This window comes from Tachyglossus aculeatus (assembly GCF_015852505.1).
Source record: "Tachyglossus aculeatus isolate mTacAcu1 chromosome 12 unlocalized genomic scaffold, mTacAcu1.pri SUPER_6_unloc_1, whole genome shotgun sequence".
NCBI lineage: Eukaryota > Metazoa > Chordata > Mammalia > Monotremata > Tachyglossidae > Tachyglossus > Tachyglossus aculeatus.
In genome coordinates this window covers 140837-159235 of record NW_024044828.1, presented here as the reverse complement: position 1 = coordinate 159235, position 18399 = coordinate 140837, and positions in this window count along the sequence as shown.

Sequence of the window (18399 nt, the reverse complement as noted above, 5' to 3'; positions counted from 1 at the left end):
AGAGCTACGAGGGCATCCTCTGCTGGCCGAGCTCCCGAGCTGCAGGAGAATCCCCGTCCCCAGCCACTCCCCAAGCACCAGTTGATTTGGAGGGGCCGGGAGAAGCTGAGAGGCCGCCATCTGGTGACCGGGTCCAAGAGCTTCAGGGGAATCCCCGGCAACAGCCAATCCCCCTACTCCACTGATTTGGGGGCGACGGGAAAAGCTGCGAGGGTGCCATCTCCTTGCCAGGTCCATGAACTACAGAGAAATCAGTTTCCCAAAACTCTCCACGCTCTGCAGAATGGGGGGGGGCAGAAGGGGGGACAAGAGGACCTGAGAGGTTGCCCTCTGCTGGCCGAGTACAGGAGCTGTAGGTGGGTCCCCATCTCCAGCCGATTCCTATGCTCCACTCATTTAAGGAGAGTGTGGGAAACGGGGGTGAGCTGCGAGGTCGTCCTCTTCCGACCGATCTCGCGAGCTGCAGAAGAATCACCGACCCCAGACAATCCCTAAGCACCAGTTGAGTGGGGTGAACGGGAGGAGCTGCGAGGGCGCCCTCTGCTGGCCCACCGAAGACCTGCAGGACGGGCCCCAGCCCCAGCCAATTCCCAGTGCTCCACTGAATGGGGGAGAATGGAGGACGGGCGAGGGCGCTCTCTGCTGGCCCACCCAGAGCCCTGCAGGACGGAGCCCGGCCCAGCCAATCCCCGAGCTCCACTGCATGGGGGTTGGCTCGGGATCAATCCCCGATCTCCACTTAAAAGGGGGTTGGGCCGGGAGGAGCAACGAGGTCGCTCTCTGCTGGCCGAGCCCAGGAGCTGTAGGAAGGTCCGCAGCTCCAGCCGATCCCCATGCTCCACTCAGTTAAGGACGGTGGGGGTGGGGACAACGGGAAGAGCTGTGAGGGGGTCCGCTACTGGCCGAGCTCGCGAGCTGCTGGAGATTCCCCAAACACAGCCAATCCCCAAACACCACTTGACTGGGGGAACAGAAAGAGCTGCGAGGGCGCCCTCTGCTGGCCGAGACCAGGAGCTGCAGGAGCGTCCTCGGAACAAGCCGATCGCCAAGCTCCACTCAGTTCAGGAGAAGGGGAAATGGGGAGAGCTGCGAGGGCGTCCTCTGCTGGCCGAGCTTGCGAGCTGCCGGAGAATCTCCGACCCCAGCAAATCCTCAAGCACCAGTTGATTTGGAGGGGACGGGAGAAACTGAGAGGGCACCAGCTGCTGGCCGTGTCCAAGAGTTGCAGGGGAATCCCCGGCAACAGACGATAATAATGGCATTTATTAAGCGCTTACTATGTGCAGAGCACTGTTCTAAGCTCTGGGTAATTTACAAGGTGATCAGGTTGTCCCATGCGGGGCTCACAGTTTTCATCCCCATTGTACAGATGAGGTAACCGAGGCCCAGAGAAGTTGACTTGCCCAAAGTCGCACAGATGACGAGTTGTGGAGCCGGGATTTGAGCCCAAGACCCCTGAATCCAGAGCTCGGGCTCTTTCCACTGAGCAACACTGCTTCTCTATCGCCCTATTCCCCCCACTCCACTAATTTATAGGCGACGGGAGAAGCTGCGAGGGCGCCATCTCCTTGCCAGGCGTGCATGCAGCAGCGAAATGACTTGGCCCAACCAATCCACGCCCTAATGAAGGGGGGGACGGGAGGACCTGCGAGGGCGCCATCTACTGGCCGAGCCCAGGAGCTGCAGGGGGATCCCCGGCACCAGCCGATCCCAATGATGTACTCAGTTAAAGGGGGGAAGGGAACTGGAAGATCGACGAGGGCGTCCTCCACTGGCCGAACTCGCGAGCTAGAGGAAAATCCCTTGCCCCAATCAATCCAAGCCCCACTGAATGGGGGGGTGGGCCAGCAGGAGATACGAGGACCCCCTCTGTTGGGCAAGCCCAGGAGCTGCAGGGCGGTCCTCGGCTCCAGCAGATCCTCAGGCTCCACGCAGTTAAGGAGAGGGGACTAAACGGATAGAGCTGCGAGGGCATCCTCTGCTGGACGAGCTCGCGAGTTTCCGGAGAATCCCCGACCCCAGCCAATCCCCAAGAACCAGTTGGGTGGTGGGGGGGGGGGGACGGGAGGAGCTGGGATGGCGCCCCCTGCTGGCCGACCTCGGGATTAGCAGGAGAATCCCCAATTTCAATCGATCTCCAAGCACCAGTTGATTTCGAGAGAATGGGTGTACCTGAGAATGTGCCATCTGCTGATCGAGTCAAAGAGCTGCAGGGGAATCCCGCGCCGCAGTCAATCCCCAAGCACCCCTTGATTGGGGGGAACGGGAGTAGCTGAGAGGTCGCCCTATGATGGCCGAGCCCAGGATCTGCAGGAGCGTCCCCGGCTCCAGCCTATCCTCATGCACCACTTAGGTAAGGAGAGGGGGGGAAACAGGAAGAGCTGTGAGGGCGTCCTCTGCTGGCCGAGGTCGCGAGCTGCAGGAGAATCCCCAAACACAGCCAATCCCCAAGCACCTGTTGAGTAGGGGGAACGGGTGGATATGCGAGGGCGCCCTCTGTTGGCCGAGCCCAGACTCTGCAGGACGGTTCCCGGCTCCAGCTGATCCCCAAGCTCCAATTAGTTAAGTAGAGGGGGGAAACGGGTAGAGCGAGGGGGTCCCCTGCTGGCCGAGGTCGCGAGCTGCAGGAGAATCCCCGACCCCAACCGATCACCAAGCACCAGTTGATTTGGAGGGTACAGAAGAAGCTGAGAGGGCACCCTCTGATGGCCGTGTCCAAGAGCTGCAGGGGAAAGCCTGGCCACAGCCAATCCCCGCACTACACCGATTTGTTGGCGACGGGAGAAGCTGCGAGGGCGCCATCCCCTTGCCAGGCCCGGGAGCTGCAGCGAAATCACTTGCCCCAATCACTCCACGCCCGACTGAAGTGGGGAACGGGAGGATCGGCGAGGGCGCCCTCTGCTGGCCGAGCCCAGGAGCTATAGGTGGGTCCCCGGGTCCAGTCGATCCCCAGGCTCCACGCAGTGAAGGAGATGGGGGTAAAAGGGAAGAGCTGTGAAGGCGTCATCTGCTGGCCAAGTCCAAGAGTTTCAAGCGAATCCCCGGCCACAGCCAATCCCCGCAGTCCACTGAATGGGGGTGAAGGGAGGACATGTTAGGGAGCTCTCTTCTGGCCCAGGACAGGAGCTGTAGGAGGGTCCCCGGCTCCAGCCGATCCCCAGGCTCCACGCAGGTAAGGAGTTGGGGGTCAACGGGAAGAGCTGCGAGGGTGCCTTCTGCTGGCCGAGCTCGCGACCTGCAAGAGAATCCCCGACCGTAGCCTATCCCCAAGCACCATTTGGTTGCGGGGAACGGGAGGAACTGTGATGGCGCCCTCTGCTGACCCATCCAAGGTACTGCAGGACGGGCCCGGTCCCAAGCCAATCCGCTCGCTCCAGTGACGGGGGGGCGGGGGGGGGGGCCGGGAGGAGCTGCGAGGGCGCTCTCTGTTGGTCGGGCCCAGGAACTGCAGGACCGTTCCTGGCTCCAGCCGAATCCCACGCTCCACTCAATTACGGAGACGGGGGGCAACGGCAAAAGGTGCGAGGGAGTCCTCTGCTGGCCGAGCTCGCGAGCTGCAGGAGATTCCCCGATCTCAGCCAATCCCAAATCACGAGTTGATTGAGGGGAACGGGAGGTGCTGCGATGGCACCCTCTGCTGCCCGACCCAGAGCACTGCATAAAGGGCCCCGGCCCCAGCAAATCTCCGCAATCCCGCAATCCACTGAATGGGGGGGGGGGGTGCCGGGAGGAGATGCGAGGGCGACTTCTGTTTGCCGAGCACAGGAGCTGCAGGACGGTCCCCGGCTCCGGCAGATCCCCAGGCTCCACGCAGTTAAGGAGAGGGGGGTAAACGGGAAGAGCTGCGAGGGCGTCCTCTGCTGGCCAAGCTCGCAAGCTGCAGGAGAATCCACGACCACAGCCAATCCCCAAGCATCACTGAGTGGGGGGAGCGGGAGGAGCTGGGATGGCACCCGCTGCGGGCCGACCTCGGGAGCTGCAGGAGAATCCCCGATCTCATTCGATACCCAAACACCAGTTGATTTGGAGGGAACGGGAGAAGCTAAGGGGGCGCCCTCTGCTGACCGAAACCAAGAGCTGCAGGGGAATCCAGGGCCCCAGCCAATCGCCAAGCACCATTTGATTCGGGGAACGGGAGTAGCTGCGAGGGCGCCCTCTGCTGGCCGAGCCCAGGAACTGCAGGAGGGTGCCCGGCTTCAGCTGATCCCCATGCTTCACTTAGTTAAGTAGATGGGGGGGAATCGGGAAGATCTGCGAGGGCGTCCTCCGCTGGCCGAGCTCGCAAGCTACAGGGAAATCCCTTGCCCCACCTACTCCGCGGCCCACAGAATGGGAGGTGGGCCGGTAGAAGCTTTGAGGGTGCCCTCTATTGGCCGAGCCCAGAAGCTACAGGACGGTCCCCTGCTCCAGCTGATCTCCATGCTCCAGTCAGTTACGTAGGGGGGGGGAAACGGGTAGGGCTGTGAGGGCGTCCTCTGCTGGCCGAGCTCGCGAGCTGCAGGAGAATCCCTGACCTCAGCCGATCACCAAGCACCAGTTGATTTGGAGGGTACAGAAGAGGCTGAGAGGGCACCCTCTGCTGACCGTGTCCAAGAGCTGCAGGGGAATCCCCCGCCACAGCCAATCCCCGCACTCCACTGATTTGGGGGCGATGGAAGAAGCTCCGAGGCCGCCATCTCCTTGCCGGGCCGGCGAGCTGCAGCAGAATCACTTGCCCCAACCGATCCACGGTCCATTGAACGGGGGTGGGGGACATGAGGACCTGCGAGTGTCCGCTCTGTTGGCCGAGCCCAGGAGCTGCAGGTGGGTCCCCGGCTCCAGCCGATTCCTATGCTCCACTGAATTAAGGAGAGTGTGGAATACGGGATGAGCTGCGAGGTCGTCCTCTTCTGGTCCAGCTCGCGAGCTGCAGGAGAATCCCCGACCCCAGCCCATCCCCAAGCACCAGTTGACTAGGGGGAGCGGGATGAGCTGCGAGGGCGCCCTCTGCTGGTCCACCCAGGGCCCTTCAGGACGGGCCCCGGCCCCAGCCAATCCCCGCGCTCCTCTGAATTGGTGGTGGGCCGGGAGGAGCTGCGAGGTCTGCCCAGGAGTTGCAGGACGGTCCCCAGCTCCAGCCGATCCCCATGCTCCGCTCATTTAAGGAAAGGGGGAAACGCCGGAACAGCTGCAAGGGCCTCCTCTGCTGGCCGAGCTCGCGAGCTGCAGGAGAACTCCCGAACACAGCCAATCCGCAAGAACCAGTTGAGTGGGGGGAACGGCAAGGGATGCGAGGGCGCCCTCTGCTGACCCACCCAGAGCCCTGCAGGACGGTCCCCGGCCCCAGCAAATCCCCGCTCTCCATTTTATGGGGGGTTGGTCGGGAGGAGCTGCGAGGGCGCCTTCTGTTGGTCGAGCCCACGAACTGCAGGATGATCCCCGGCCCCAGCCGATCCCCACGTTCCCCTCAGCTAAGGAGAGGAGGCGAAACGGGAAGAGCTGCGAGGGAGTCCTCTGCTGGCCGAGCTCGCGAGCTGCAGCAGAATCCCCGACCACAGCCACTCCTCGAGCACCATTTGACTAGGGGGAACGGGATGGGAAGCGAGGGCGCCATCTGCTGGCCGAGCCCAGGAGCTGCAGGAGGGTCCCGGGCTCCAGGTGATCCCCATGCTCCACTAATTCAAGGAGAGGGGGGGCAACGGGAAGAGCTGCGAGGGCGTCCTCTGGTGGCCGAGCTCGCGAGCTGCAGGAGAATCCCCGACCTCAGCCAATTCCAAGCACGAGCTGATTAGGGGAAAGGGGAGGTGCTGTGATGGCGCCCTCTGCTGGCTGACCCAGAGAACTGTATAAAGGGCCCCAGCCATAGCCAATCCCTGCACTCCACTGAATGGGGGGTGGGCCGGGAGGGGATGCGAGGGCGCCCTCTGCTGGACAAGCCCAGGAGCTGCAGGTGGGTCCTTGGCTCCATCCGATTCCTATGCTACACTCATTTCAGGAGAGTGTGGGAAACTGGATGAGATGCGAGGTCGTCCTCTCATGGCCGAGCTCGCAAGCTGCAGGAGAATCCCCGAACACAGCCAATTCCCAAGCACTAGTTGAGTATGGGGAACGGGAGGGGATGCGAGGGCGCCCTCTGTTGGCCGAGACCAGGAGCTGCAGGACGGTCCCCAGCTCCAGCCGATCCTCAGGATCCACGCAGTTAAGGAGAGGGGGGAAAACGGGAAGGGCTGAGAGGGTGATTTCTGCTGGACAAGCTGCGAGCTGCCAGAGAATCCCCGACTCTTGCTTATCCCGAAGTACCAGTTAATTGGGGGTTAAGGGAGGAGCTGCGATGGCGCCCCCTGATGACCCACCCAGGGCACTGCAAGACGGGCCCCGTCCCGAGCCAAACCCCGCGCTCCAGTGAATGGAGGGGGCCGGGAGGAGCTGCGAGGGCCATCTCTGTTGGCCGAGCCCAGGAGCTGCAGGACGGTCCCTGACTCCAGTCGATCCCCACGCTCCACTCAGTTAAGTAGAGGGGGGGAAACGGGAAGAGCTGCGAGGGCGTCCTCTGCTGGCCGAGCTCACGAGCTGCAGGAGAATCCCCGAACACAGCCAATCCCAAGCACCAGGTGATTGGGGGAACAGGAGGAGCTGCGAGGGCGTCATCTGCTGGCGAGCTCTCGAGCTGCAGGTGAATCCCCGACCCCAGCCAATCCCCAAGCACCAGTTGATTTGGAGGGGACGGGAGCAGCTGAGAGGGTGCCCTCTGCTGACCGTGTCCAAGACCTGCAGGGAAATCCCCGACCACAGCCATTCCCCCCACTCCACTGATTTGGGGGTGACTGGAGAAGCTACGAGGGCGCCATCTCCTTGCCTGACTAGGGGGAACGGGATGAGAAGCGAGGGCGCTATCTGCTGTCCGAGCCCTGGAGCTGCAGGACGGTCCCTGACTCCAGTCGATCCCCACGCTCCACTCAGTTAAGGAGGGGGGGAAACGGGAAGCGCTGCGAGGGCGTCTTCTGCTGGCCGAGCTCACGAGCTGCAGGAGAATCCCCGAACACAGCCAATCCCCAAGCACCAGTTGACTGGGGGAACAGGAGGAGCTGCGAGGACGCCCTCTGTTGGCCGAGAGAAGGGGCTGCAGAAGGGTCACCGGCTCCAGCCGATCCCCATGCTCCACTCAGTTAAGGAGAGGGGAGTAACGGGAAGATCTGCGATGGCGTCCTCTGCTGGCTGATCTCACGAGCTGCAGGAGAATCTCCGATCCCAGCGAATCCCAAACACCATTTGTTTTGGAGGGGACGGGAGAAGCTGAGAGGGCGCCTTCTGATGTCCGTCTCCAAAAGCTGCAAGGGAATCCCCGGCCTCAGCCAATACCCCCACTCCACTGATTTGGGGGCGACGGGAGAAGCTGCGAGAGGGCCATCCTCTTGCCAGGCCTGCGACTTGCAGCAAAATCACTTGCCCCAACCAATCCACGCCCTACTGAAGGAGGGGGACGGGAGGACCTGCGAGGGCGCCCTCTTCTGGCCGAGACCAGGAGCTGCAGGTTGGTGCATGGCTCCAGCGGATTCCTATGCTCCACTCATTTAAAGAGAGTTTGGGAAACGGGATAAGCTGCGAGGTCGTCCTCTTCTGGTCGAGCTCATGAGCTGCAGGAGAATCCCCGACCCCAGACAATCCCCACGTACCATTTGAGTGTGGGGAACGGGAGTAGCTGCGAGGGCGCCCTCTGCTGTCCTATCCATCATCATCATCATCAGTCGTATTTATTGAGCGCTTACTGTGTGCACAGCACTGTACTAAGCCCTTGGGAAGTACAAATTGGCAACATATAGAGACAGTCCCTACCCAATAGTGAGCTCACAGTCTAAAAGGGGGGAATATAGAGACCTGCAGGAAGACCCCCGGCCCCAGCCAATTCCCTGCGCTCGACTGAATGGGGGCGAAGGGAGGATGGACGAGGGAGCTCTCTGCTGGCCCACCCAGAGCACTGCAGGATGGGGCCCGGCCCCAGCCAATCCCCGCGCTCCACTGAACGGGGTTTGCGCCGGGAGGATTTACGCAGGCGCCCTCTGGTGGCCGATCCCAGGAGCTGCAGGAAGGTCCCCGACTCCAGCAGATCCCAATGCTCCACTCAGTTAAGGAGAGGGGAGAACCTGGAATATCTACGAGGGCGCCCTCTGGTGGCCGAACTCGCGAGCTGCAGGGAGATCCCTTGTCCCAACAAATCAAAGCCCTAATGAATGGGGGGTTGATCCGGGAGGAGATGAGAGGGCGCCCTCTGTTACCCGAGCCCAGGAGCTGCGGTATGGTCCTCTGCTCCAGCCGATCCCCGGGCTCCACGCAGTTAAGGAGAGAGGGGTAAACGGGAAGGGCTGTGAGGGCGTAATCTGCTGGCCAAGCTCGCGAGCTGCAGGAGAATCCCCGACGCCAGCCAATCCCCAAGCCCCAGTTGAGTGGGGGGAACGGGTGGAGCTGCGATGGCGCCCTCTGCTGGCCGAACCCAGGAGCTGCAGGGGGGTCCTCGGCTCCAGGCGATCCCCATGCCTCACTCAGTTAAGGAGGGGGGCGGTAAACGGGAAGATCTGCATGGATGTCTTTTGCTGGCCGAGCTCGCGAGCTGCAGGAAAATCCCTTTCCCCAACCATTCCTCGACCCATAGAATGCGGAGTGGTCTTGGAGGTACTGCGGGGGCGCCCTCTGTTGGCCCACCCAAAGCCATGCCGGACAGTCCCCGGCCCCAGCCAATAACCTGCGCTCCACTAAATAGGGGAAGGGGGGACGGGCGAGAGCGCTCTCTGCTGGCCCACACAGAGTTCTGCAGGACGGGGTCCTGTCCCAGTAATTCCCCGCCCTCCACGAGTGGGGTTGGGCCTGGAGACGCTATGAGGCGGCTCTCTGCTGGCCGAGCCCAGGAGCTTCAGGAGGGTCCCCGGCTTCAGCCGATCCCAATGCTCCTCTCAGTTAAGGAGAGGGGGGGAAAGTGGAAGATCTACGAGGGGGTCCTCTGCTGGACGAACTCGCGAGGTGTAAGGAAATCCCTTGCCCCAACCAATCCAAGCCCCACTGAATGTGGAGGTGGTCCGGGAGGGCATGCGAGCCCAGTAGCTTCAGGACGGTCCTTGACTCCAGCCAATCCCACTTTCCACTCACTTAAAGAGAGGGGGGGGAACGGGAAGAGCTGCGAGGGCGTCCCCTGATGGCCGACATCGGGAGCTGCAGGAGAATCCCCGATATCAGTCGATACCCGAACACTAGTTGATTTGGAGGAAACGGGAGAAGCTGAGAGGGCGCCCTCTGCTGACCGAATACAAGAGCTGCAGGGGAATCACAGACCCCAGGCAATCCCCAAGCACTACTTGATTGGAGGGAACGGGAGTAGGTGCGATGGCGCCCTCTGCTGTCCGAGCCAAGGAGCTGCAGGAGGGTCCTCAGCTCCAGCTGATCCCCATGCTCCACTCAGTTAAGTAGAGGGGGAAAACCGGTAGATCTGCGAGTGCGTCCTCTCATGGCCGAGCTCGCGAGCTGCAGGAGAATCCCCGACCTCAGCTGATCACCAAGCACCACTTGATTTGGAGGGTACAGTAGAAGCTGAGAGGGCACCCTCTGCTGACCGTGTCCAAGTGCTGCAGGGGAATCCCCGGCCACAGCCAATCCCCACACTCCACTGATTTGGGGGCAACGGGAGAAGATCCGAGGCCACCATCTCCTTGCCGGGCCGGCGAGCAGCAGCGAAATCACTTGCCCCAACAAATCCACGTCCCACTGAAGGGGTAGGGGTGTGGGGGGACGGGAGGACCTGCGAGGGCACCCTCTGCTGGCCGAGCCCAGGAGCTGCAGGTGGGTCCCCGGCTCCAGCCGATTCCCATGCTCCACTCATTTAAGGGCAGTGTGGGAAACTGGAGGAGCCGCGAGGTGGTCCTCTTCTGGGCGAGCTCGTGAGCTTCAGGAAAATTCCCGTCCCCAGCCCATTCCCAAGCACCAGTTTTCTGGGGGGAGCGGGAGGAGCTGCGATGGCACCCTCTGCTGGCCCACCCAGAGCCCTGCAGAACGGGCTCCGGCCCCACCTAATTCCCTGCACTCCACTGAATGGAGGGGAAGGGAGGACAGGCGAGGGCGCTCTCTGCTGGCCCACCCAGAGCCCTGCAGGACGGGCCCCGGCTCCAGCCGATCCCCGTGCTCCACTGAGTGGGGGGTGGGCCGGGAGGAGCTGCGAGGTCTGCCCAGGAGTTGCAGGATGGTCCCCACCTCCAGCCGATCCCCACGCTCCATTCAATTAAGTAGGGGGGAATCGCGGACATAGCTTCTAGGGCCTCCTTGGCTGGCCGAGCTCGCGAGCTACAGGAGAATCCCCGATCCCAGCTAATCCCCAAGCACCAGGTGATTGGGGGCGAACGGGAGGAGTTGCGAGGACGCCCTCTGCTGACCCACCAAGGACCCTGCAAGACGGGCCCCGGGCCCAGCCAATCCCCGCTCTCCATTTTATGGGGTGTTGGTCGGGAGAGGCTGCGAGGGTGACGTCTGCTGGTCGAGCCCACGAGCTGCAGGAAGGTCCCTGGCTGCAGCCGATCCCCACGCTGCCCTCAGTTCAGGAAAGGGGGGGAAACGGAAAGAGCTGCGAGGGCGTCCTCTGCTGGCCGAGCTCGCGAGCTGCAGCAGAATCCCCGACCCCAGCCAATCTCCGGGCACAAGTTGACTGGGAGGAACGGGAGGAGATGCGAGGGCGCCTTCTGTTGGTCGAGCCCACGAGCTGCAGGAAGGTCCCTGGCTGCAGCCGATCCCCACGCTGTCCTCAGTTAAGTAGAGGGGTGGCAACGGGAAAAGCTGCGATGGTGTCCTCTGCTGGACGAGCTTGCGAGCTGCAGGAGAATCCCCGACCTCAGCCAATCCCCAGGCACGAGTTGATTGGGGGGAACGGGAGGTCCTGTGATTGCGCCCTCTGTTGGCCCACCCAGAGCACTGCAGAACAGCCCCCGACCGCAGCCAATCCCCACAATCCACTGAATCGGGGGGGGGGGGTGCCGGGAGAAGATGCTAGGGCGACCTCTGTTGGCCGAGCCCAGGAGCTGCAGGAAGGTCACCGGCTCCAGCAAATACCCAGGCTCCACGCAGTTAAGGAGAGGGGGGTAAACGGGAAGAGCTTCGAGGGAGTCCTCTGCTGGCCAAGCTCGTGAGCTGCAGGAGAATCCACAACCACAGCCAATCCCCAAGCACCAGTTGATTGGAGGGAACGGGAGTAGCAAGGATGGCGCCCCCTGCGGGCCGACCTCGGGAGCTGGAGGAGCATCCCCGATCTCAGTCGATAACCAAACACCAGTTGATTTGGAGGGAAAGGGAGAAGCTGAGAGGGCGCACTCTGCTGACCGAATCCAAGAGCGGCAGGGAAATCCCCGGCCCCAGTCAATCCCCAAACACCACTTGATTGAGGGGAACGGGAGTAGCTGAGAGAGTGCCCTCTGCTGGCCGATCCCAGGAGCTGCAGGAGGGTCCCCGGCTCCAGCTGATCCCCATGCTCCACTCACTTAAGGAGAGGGAGGGAAATGGGAACATCTGCGAGGGCATACTCCGCTGCCCGAGCTTGCGAGCTACAGGGAATTCAATTTCCCCAGCAAATCCAAGCGCAACAGAATGGGGGATGGACCGGGGGTAGCTGCGAGGTCGCCCTCTATTGGCCGAGAGCAGGAGCAGCAGGAGGGTTCCCGGATCCTGCCGATCCCCACGCTCCACTCAGTTAAGGAGAGGGGGGAACGGGAAGAGCTACGAGGGCGTCCTCTGCTGGCCCAGCTCGGCCCACGCCATCCCCCGGCCTGGAATGCCCTCCCTCCCCACATCCGCCCAAGCTAGCTCTCTTCCTCCCTTCCAGACCCTACTGAGAGCTCACCTCCTCCAGGAGGCCTTCCCAGACTGAGCCCCCTCCTTCCTCTCCCCCTCCTCTCCCTCTCCATCCCCCCCCGGCTTACCTCCTTCCCTTCCCCACAGTACCTGTATATATGTTTGTACATGTTTATTACTCTATTTTACTTGTACATATCTATTCTATTTATTTTATTTTGATAATATGTTTGGTTTTGTTCTCTGTCTCCCCCTTCTAGACTGTGAGCCCACTGTTGGGTAGGGACCATCTCTATATGTTGCCAACTTGTACTTCCCAAGCGCTTAGTACAGTGCTTTGCACACAGTAAGCGCTCAATAAATACGATTGATTGATTGATTGAGAATCCCCGAACCCAGCCAATCCCCAAGCACCAGTTGATTTGGAGGGGCCAGAAGAAGCTGAGGGGGCGCCATCTGCTGACCGTGTCCAAGAGCTGCAGGGGAATCTCCGGCCACAACCAATCCCCCCACTCCACTGATTTGGGGGCGACGGGAGAAGCTACGGGGGCGCCATCTCCTTGCCAGGCCCGAGAGCTGCAGTGAAATCACTTGCCCCAAGCACGCCACGCCCTACTGAAGGGGGGGGACGGGAGGACCTGCGAGTGCGCCCTCTGCGGGCCGAACCCAGGAGCTGCAGGTGGGTCCCCGGCTCCAGCCGATTCCCAGGTTCCATTCATTTAAGGAGAGTGTGGGAAACGGGATGAGCTGCCAGGTTGTCCTCTTCTGGCCGAACTTGCGAGCTGCAGGTGAGTCCTCGACCCCAGACAATCCCCAAGCACAATTTGAGTGGGGGGAACGGGAGGAGCTGCGTGGGCGCCCTCCGATGGCCCACCCAGAGACCTGCTGCACGGGCCCCGGCCCCAGATAATTCCCTTCGCTCAACTGAATGGGGGGGGGAGGGAGGACCGGCGAGGGCGCTCCCTGCTGGCCCACCCATAGCCCTGCAGGACGGGACCTGGCCCCAGCCAATACGGGAGCTCCATTGAATGGGTTTTGGGCCAGGAGGAGCTACGAGGGTGCTCTCTGCTGGCCGTGCCCAAGAGCTGTAGGAGGTTCTCCAGCTCCAGCCAATCACCATGCTCCACTCAGGTAAAGACAGGGGGGGCAACGGGAAGAGCTGCGAGGTCGTCCTTTGCTGGCCAAACTCGCGAACTGCAGGAGAATCTCCGACCCCAGCCAATCCCCAAGAACCAGTTGATTTGGAGGGGACGGGAGAAGCTGAGAGGGCGCCCTCTGCTGACCGTGTCGAAGAGCTGCAGGGGAATCCTCGGCCCCAGCCAATCCCCCTACTCGACTGATTTGGGGGAGACAGGGCGCCATCTCATAGCCAGACCAACGAGCTGCAACGAAATCACTTGCCCCAACCAATCCACCCCCTACCGAAGAGGGAAACCGGAGAAGCTGCGAGGGCGCCCTCTGCTGGCCCACCCAGAGACCTGCAGGACGGTCCCCGGCCCCAGCCAATTCCCTGCGCTCCACTGAATTGGGGGGAATGGAGGGCAGGCGAGGGAGCTCTCTGCCTGCCCACCCAGAGCCCCGCAGGACGGGGTCCGACCACAGCCAATCCCCGCGCTCCACTGAATGGGGGGTTGGGCCGGGAGGAGCTACGAGGGCGCCCTCTTCTGGCCGAAGCCAGGAGCAACAGGAGGGTTCCTGGCTATAGTCGATCCCAATGCTCCACTCAGATGAGGAGAGGGCGGGAAACTGGAAGATCTACGAGGGCGTCCTCCACTTTCCGAACACACGAGCTGCAGGGAAATCCCTTGCCCCAACCAATCCAAACCTCACTGAATGCGGAGGTGGGCCTGCGGGGGATGCGAGGGCGCCTTCTTTTGGCCTAGCCCACTAGAGGCAGGACGGTTCCTGGCTCCAGACGATCCCCACACTCCACTCAGTTAACGAGAGGGGGGGACGGGAAGAGCTGCGATTGCGTCCTCTGCTGGCCGAGCTCGCGAGCTGCAGGAGAATCCCCGAACCCAGCCAATACCCAAGCACTAGTTGATTTGGAGGGGACGGGAGAAGCTGAGAGGGCGGCCTCCGCTGACCGTGTCCAGAAGCTGCAGGGGAATACCGGGCCACAGCCAATCCCCCCACTCCATTTATTTTGGGGTGATGGGAGAAGCTACCAGGGCGCCATCGCCCAGCCAGGCCCCTGAGCTGCAGTGAAATCACTTTCCCTAACCAATCCACGGCCTACTGAAGAAGGGAAAGGGAGGAGATGCGAGGGTGCCCTCTGCTGCTCTGGGTCAGCCAGAAGAGCGCGCCATCGCAGCACCTCACGTTCCCCCAAATCAACTCGTGCTTGGCGATTGCCTGAGGTCGGGGATTCTCCTGCAGCTCGCGAGCTCGGCAAGCAGAGGGCGCCCTCGCAACACTTCCCGTTGCCCCCCCCTCCTTAAAAGAGTGGAGCATGGGGATCGCCCAGAGCTGGGGACCCTCCTGCGGCTCCTGGGCTCGGCAAGCAGAGGGCGCCCTCGCATCTCCTCCCGTTCCCCCCAGTCAACTGGTGCTCGGGGATTGGCTGGGGTCGGGGATTCTGCTCCACCTCTCGAGCTCGGCCAGCAGTGGACGCTCTCGTAGCTCTTCCCGTTTCCCCCCCCCTCTCCTTAACTGAGGGGAGCGTGGGGATCGGCTGGAGCCGGGACCGACCTGCCGCTCGTTAGCTCGACCAAAATAAGGCGTCATCGCAGCTCGTACCGGCCAGCCCCCGATAAAATGGAGATCGGGGATTTGCTGGGGCCGGGGCCCGTCCTGAAGGGCTCTGGGTGGGCCAGCAGATTGCATCCTCGCAGCTCCTCCCGTTCTCTCCCAGTCACCTGGTGCTTGGGGATTAGCTGGGGTCGGGGATTCTCCTGCAGCTCGCGAGCTCGGCCAGCAGAGGAGGCCCTCGCAGATCTTCCCGCGTTTCCCCCATCTCCTTAAATGAGTGGAGCGTGGGGATCGGCTGGAGCCGGGGACCGTCCTACAACTCCTGGGCAGCCCTCGGAGCTCCGGCCGGCCCACCCCCCATTCAGTGGAGCGCGGTGATTGGCTGGGGACACGGCCCGTCCTGCAGGGCTCAGGGTCTGCCAACAGACTGCGCCCTCGCAGCTCCTCCCTTTCCCCCTAGTCAACCGGGGCCCGTCCTGAAGGGCTCTGGGTGGGCCAGCAGATTGCGTCCTCGCAGCTCCTCCCGTTCTCCCCCAGGCACCTGGTGCTTGGGGATTGGCTGGGATCCGGGATTCTCCTGCAACTCGCTAGCTCGCTCATCAGAGGACGCGCTCGCAGCCGTCCCGTATCCCCCCTCTCCTTAAATGAGTGGAGAGTGGGGATCGGCTGGAGCCGGGGACCGTCCTGCAGTTACTGGGCTCGGCCAACAGAGGGCACCCTCGCAGCTGTTCCCTGCACATCCACCATTCAGTGCAGCGCGGGGATTGGCTGAGGCCGGGGCCCGTCCTGCAACGCCCTGGGTGGTGCAGCACAGGGCGACCTCGCAGCTCCTCCTGTTCCCCCCCAATCAACTGGTGCTTGGGGACTGGCTGGGGTCGGGACTTCTCCTGCAGCTCGCGAGCTCGGCCAGCAGGGGACACCATCGCAGCTCTTCCCGTTTCCCCAGCTCTCGTTAACTGAGTGGAGCGTGGGATGGGCTGGATCCAAGGACCCTCCTGATGCACCTGGGCTCGGCTAGCGGAGAGCAACCTGGCAGTTCCTCCCGATGTCGTTCAGCAGGCGGCGCCTTCGCAGCTCCTCCCGTTCCCCTGGGGACACACATGCAGCTCCTGGGCTCGGCCAGCAGAGGGCGAACTCGCAGCTCCTCCTGTTCCCCCCAATCAACTGGTGCTTGGGGATTGACTGAGGTCAGGAATTCTCCTGCAGTTCGCGAGCTCGGCCAGCAGAGGACGCCCTCGCAGCTCTTCCCATTTCCAACCCTCTTCTTAACTGAGTGGAGCGTGGGGATCGGCTGGAGCCGGCCACCCTTCTGCAGCTCCTGGGCTCGGCCAGCAAAGGACGTCCTCGCAGGTCCTACCTTCCTCCCCACCATTCAGTGGGGCGTGGATTAGTTTAGGCAAGTGATTTCCCCGCAGCTCGCTGGCCCGGCCAGCATATAGCGCCCTCGCAGCTTCTTCCATCGCCCCCAAATCAGTGGAGTGCGGGGATTGGCTGGGGCCGGGAATTCGCATTCAGCTCTTGGACTCGGTCAGCAGAGGGCGTCTTCTCAGCTTCTCCCGTCCCCTCCAAATCAACCGGTCCCTGGGCATCGGCTGAGGTCAGGGATTCTCCTTAACCTCGCGATGTAGGCCAGCAGGGGGCGCCCAGGCAACTTCTCCCGTTTCCCACTTTCAACTGGTGTTTGGAGATTTGTTGGGGTCGGGGATTCTCCTTCTGCTCGCCATCTCGTCTAGCAGAGGACTCCCTCGCAGCTATTCACGTTCCCCCCAATCAGCTGGTGCTTGGGGATTGGCTGGGGTCGGGGATTTTACCGCAGCTCGGGAGCTCGGCCAGCAGAGGACGCACTCGCAATTCTTCCCGTTTACCCCTCTCATTAAGTGAGTGGAGCTTGGGGATCGGCTCGAGTCAGGGACGGTCTTGCAGCTCTTGGGCTCGGCCAACAGTGGAGGCCCTAGCAGCTCATCCCGGCCCACCCCCCATTCAATGGAGCGTGGTGATCGGCTGGGGCCGGTGACCGTCATGAAGGGGTCTGCGTGGGCCAGGAGAGGGCGCCCTCGCATCTCCCCCATTTCCTCCCAATCAACTGCAGATTGGGGATTGGCTGGGGTCGGGGATTCTCCTGCAGCTTGCGATCTCGGCCACCAGAGGACGCCTTCGTATGTTTTCCCGTTTCCGCCCCCCCCCCCCCCCCCCGCTAACTGATTGGAGCATGGGGATCGGCTGGAGCAGGGGACCCTCCTACAGACTCTTGGCTCGGACAGCAGAGAGCGACCGCGCAGGTCCTCCTCTCCAACTCCCCCCCCCCATTCAGTGGGGCACAGATTGGTTGGGGCAAGGGATTTCCCTTCAGCTCGCGGGCCTGGCCAGCACAATGCGCCCTCGCCGCTTCTCCCTTCGCCCCCAAATCAGTGTAGTGCGGGAATTGGCTGGGGCTGGGGATTCCCTTGCAGCTCTTGGACTCGATCAGAGTCGGACGCACTCTCAGCTTCACCCATCCCCTCCAAATCACGTGGTGCCTACTGATCGGCTGATGTCTGGGATTCTCCTGCAGCTCGCCAGGTCGGCCAGCAGAGGATGCCCTCGCAGCTCTTCCCGTTTCCCCATCTCTCCTAAAATGAGTGAAGCGTGGGGATCGGCTGGATCCGGGGACCCTCCTGCAGCTCCTGGGTTCGGCTAATGTAGAGCGACCTGGCAGTTCCTACCGTACCCCTCCTTCAGTGGGGCACGGATTGGTTGGAGCAAGGGATATCCCTGCAGCTCTCAGGCCCGGCCTAATGATTGCTCCCTCGCAGCTTCTCCCGTTGCTCCCAAATCAGTGGAGTGCGGGGATTGGCTGGGGCCGGGGATTCTCTTACAGCTCTTGGAATAGGTCAGCTGAGGTTGCATTCTGAGATTCTCCTGTACCTTTCAAATCAACTTGTTCTTGAGGATCGGCTGAGGTAGGGGATTCTCCTTAAGCTCACGATGTAGGTCAGCAGGGGGCGCCTTCGCAGCTCTTCCCGTTCCCCCCCAAAAACTGCTGCATGGGGACTGGCTGGGGTAGGGGATTCTCCTGCAGCTCGGGAGCAAGGCCAGATGAGGACGCCCTCGCAGCTCTTCACGTTTCTAACCCTCTCCTTAAATGAGTGGAGGGTGGGGATCGGCTGGAGCCGGGAGCCGTCCTGCAGCTTCTAGGCTCTGCCAAACAAGGGTGCCCTCGCAGTTCCTCTTGACCCACCCCCCATTCAGTGGAGCGCTGGGTTTCGCTGGGGCCGGGGACCGTCCTGCAGGGCTCTGGGTGGGCCAGCAGAGGATGCCCTGGCATCGCCTCCCGTTCCCTCCAATCAACTGCTGCTTCTGGATTTTCTGGGGTCGGGGATTCTCCTGCAGCTCGCGAGCTCGGCCAGCAGGACTCCATTTCTCTTCCCGTTTTCCCCCTCTCTCTTTAACTGAGTGGAGTGTGAGGATCGGCTGGAGCCAGGGACCCTCCTGCAGCTCCTGGGCTCGGCCAGCAGAGAGCGAACTCTCACGTCCTCCCATTCCTCCCCACACCCAATTCACTGGGGCGCAGATTGGTTGGGGCAAGGGATTTCCCTGAAGCTAGCCGGTTCGGCCAGACGATGGCGCCCTCAAAGCTTCTCCCATCGCCCCCAAATCAGTGGAGTGCGGGGATTGGCTGGGGCCAGGGATTTCCCTGCAGCTCTTGCAGTCGGTCAGCAGAGGGCGCCCTCTCAGCTTATCCCGTCCCCTCCAAATATACTGGTGCTTGTGGATCGGCTGAGGTTGGGGATTCTCCTGCAGGTCACGAGATCGGCCAGCAGGGGCGTCCTCGTAGATCCTCCCGTTCCCCCCAATGAACTGGTGCTTGTTGTAGGCTCGGGTCGGGGATTCTCCTGCAGCTCGTGAGCTCGGCCATCAGAGGACACACTCTCA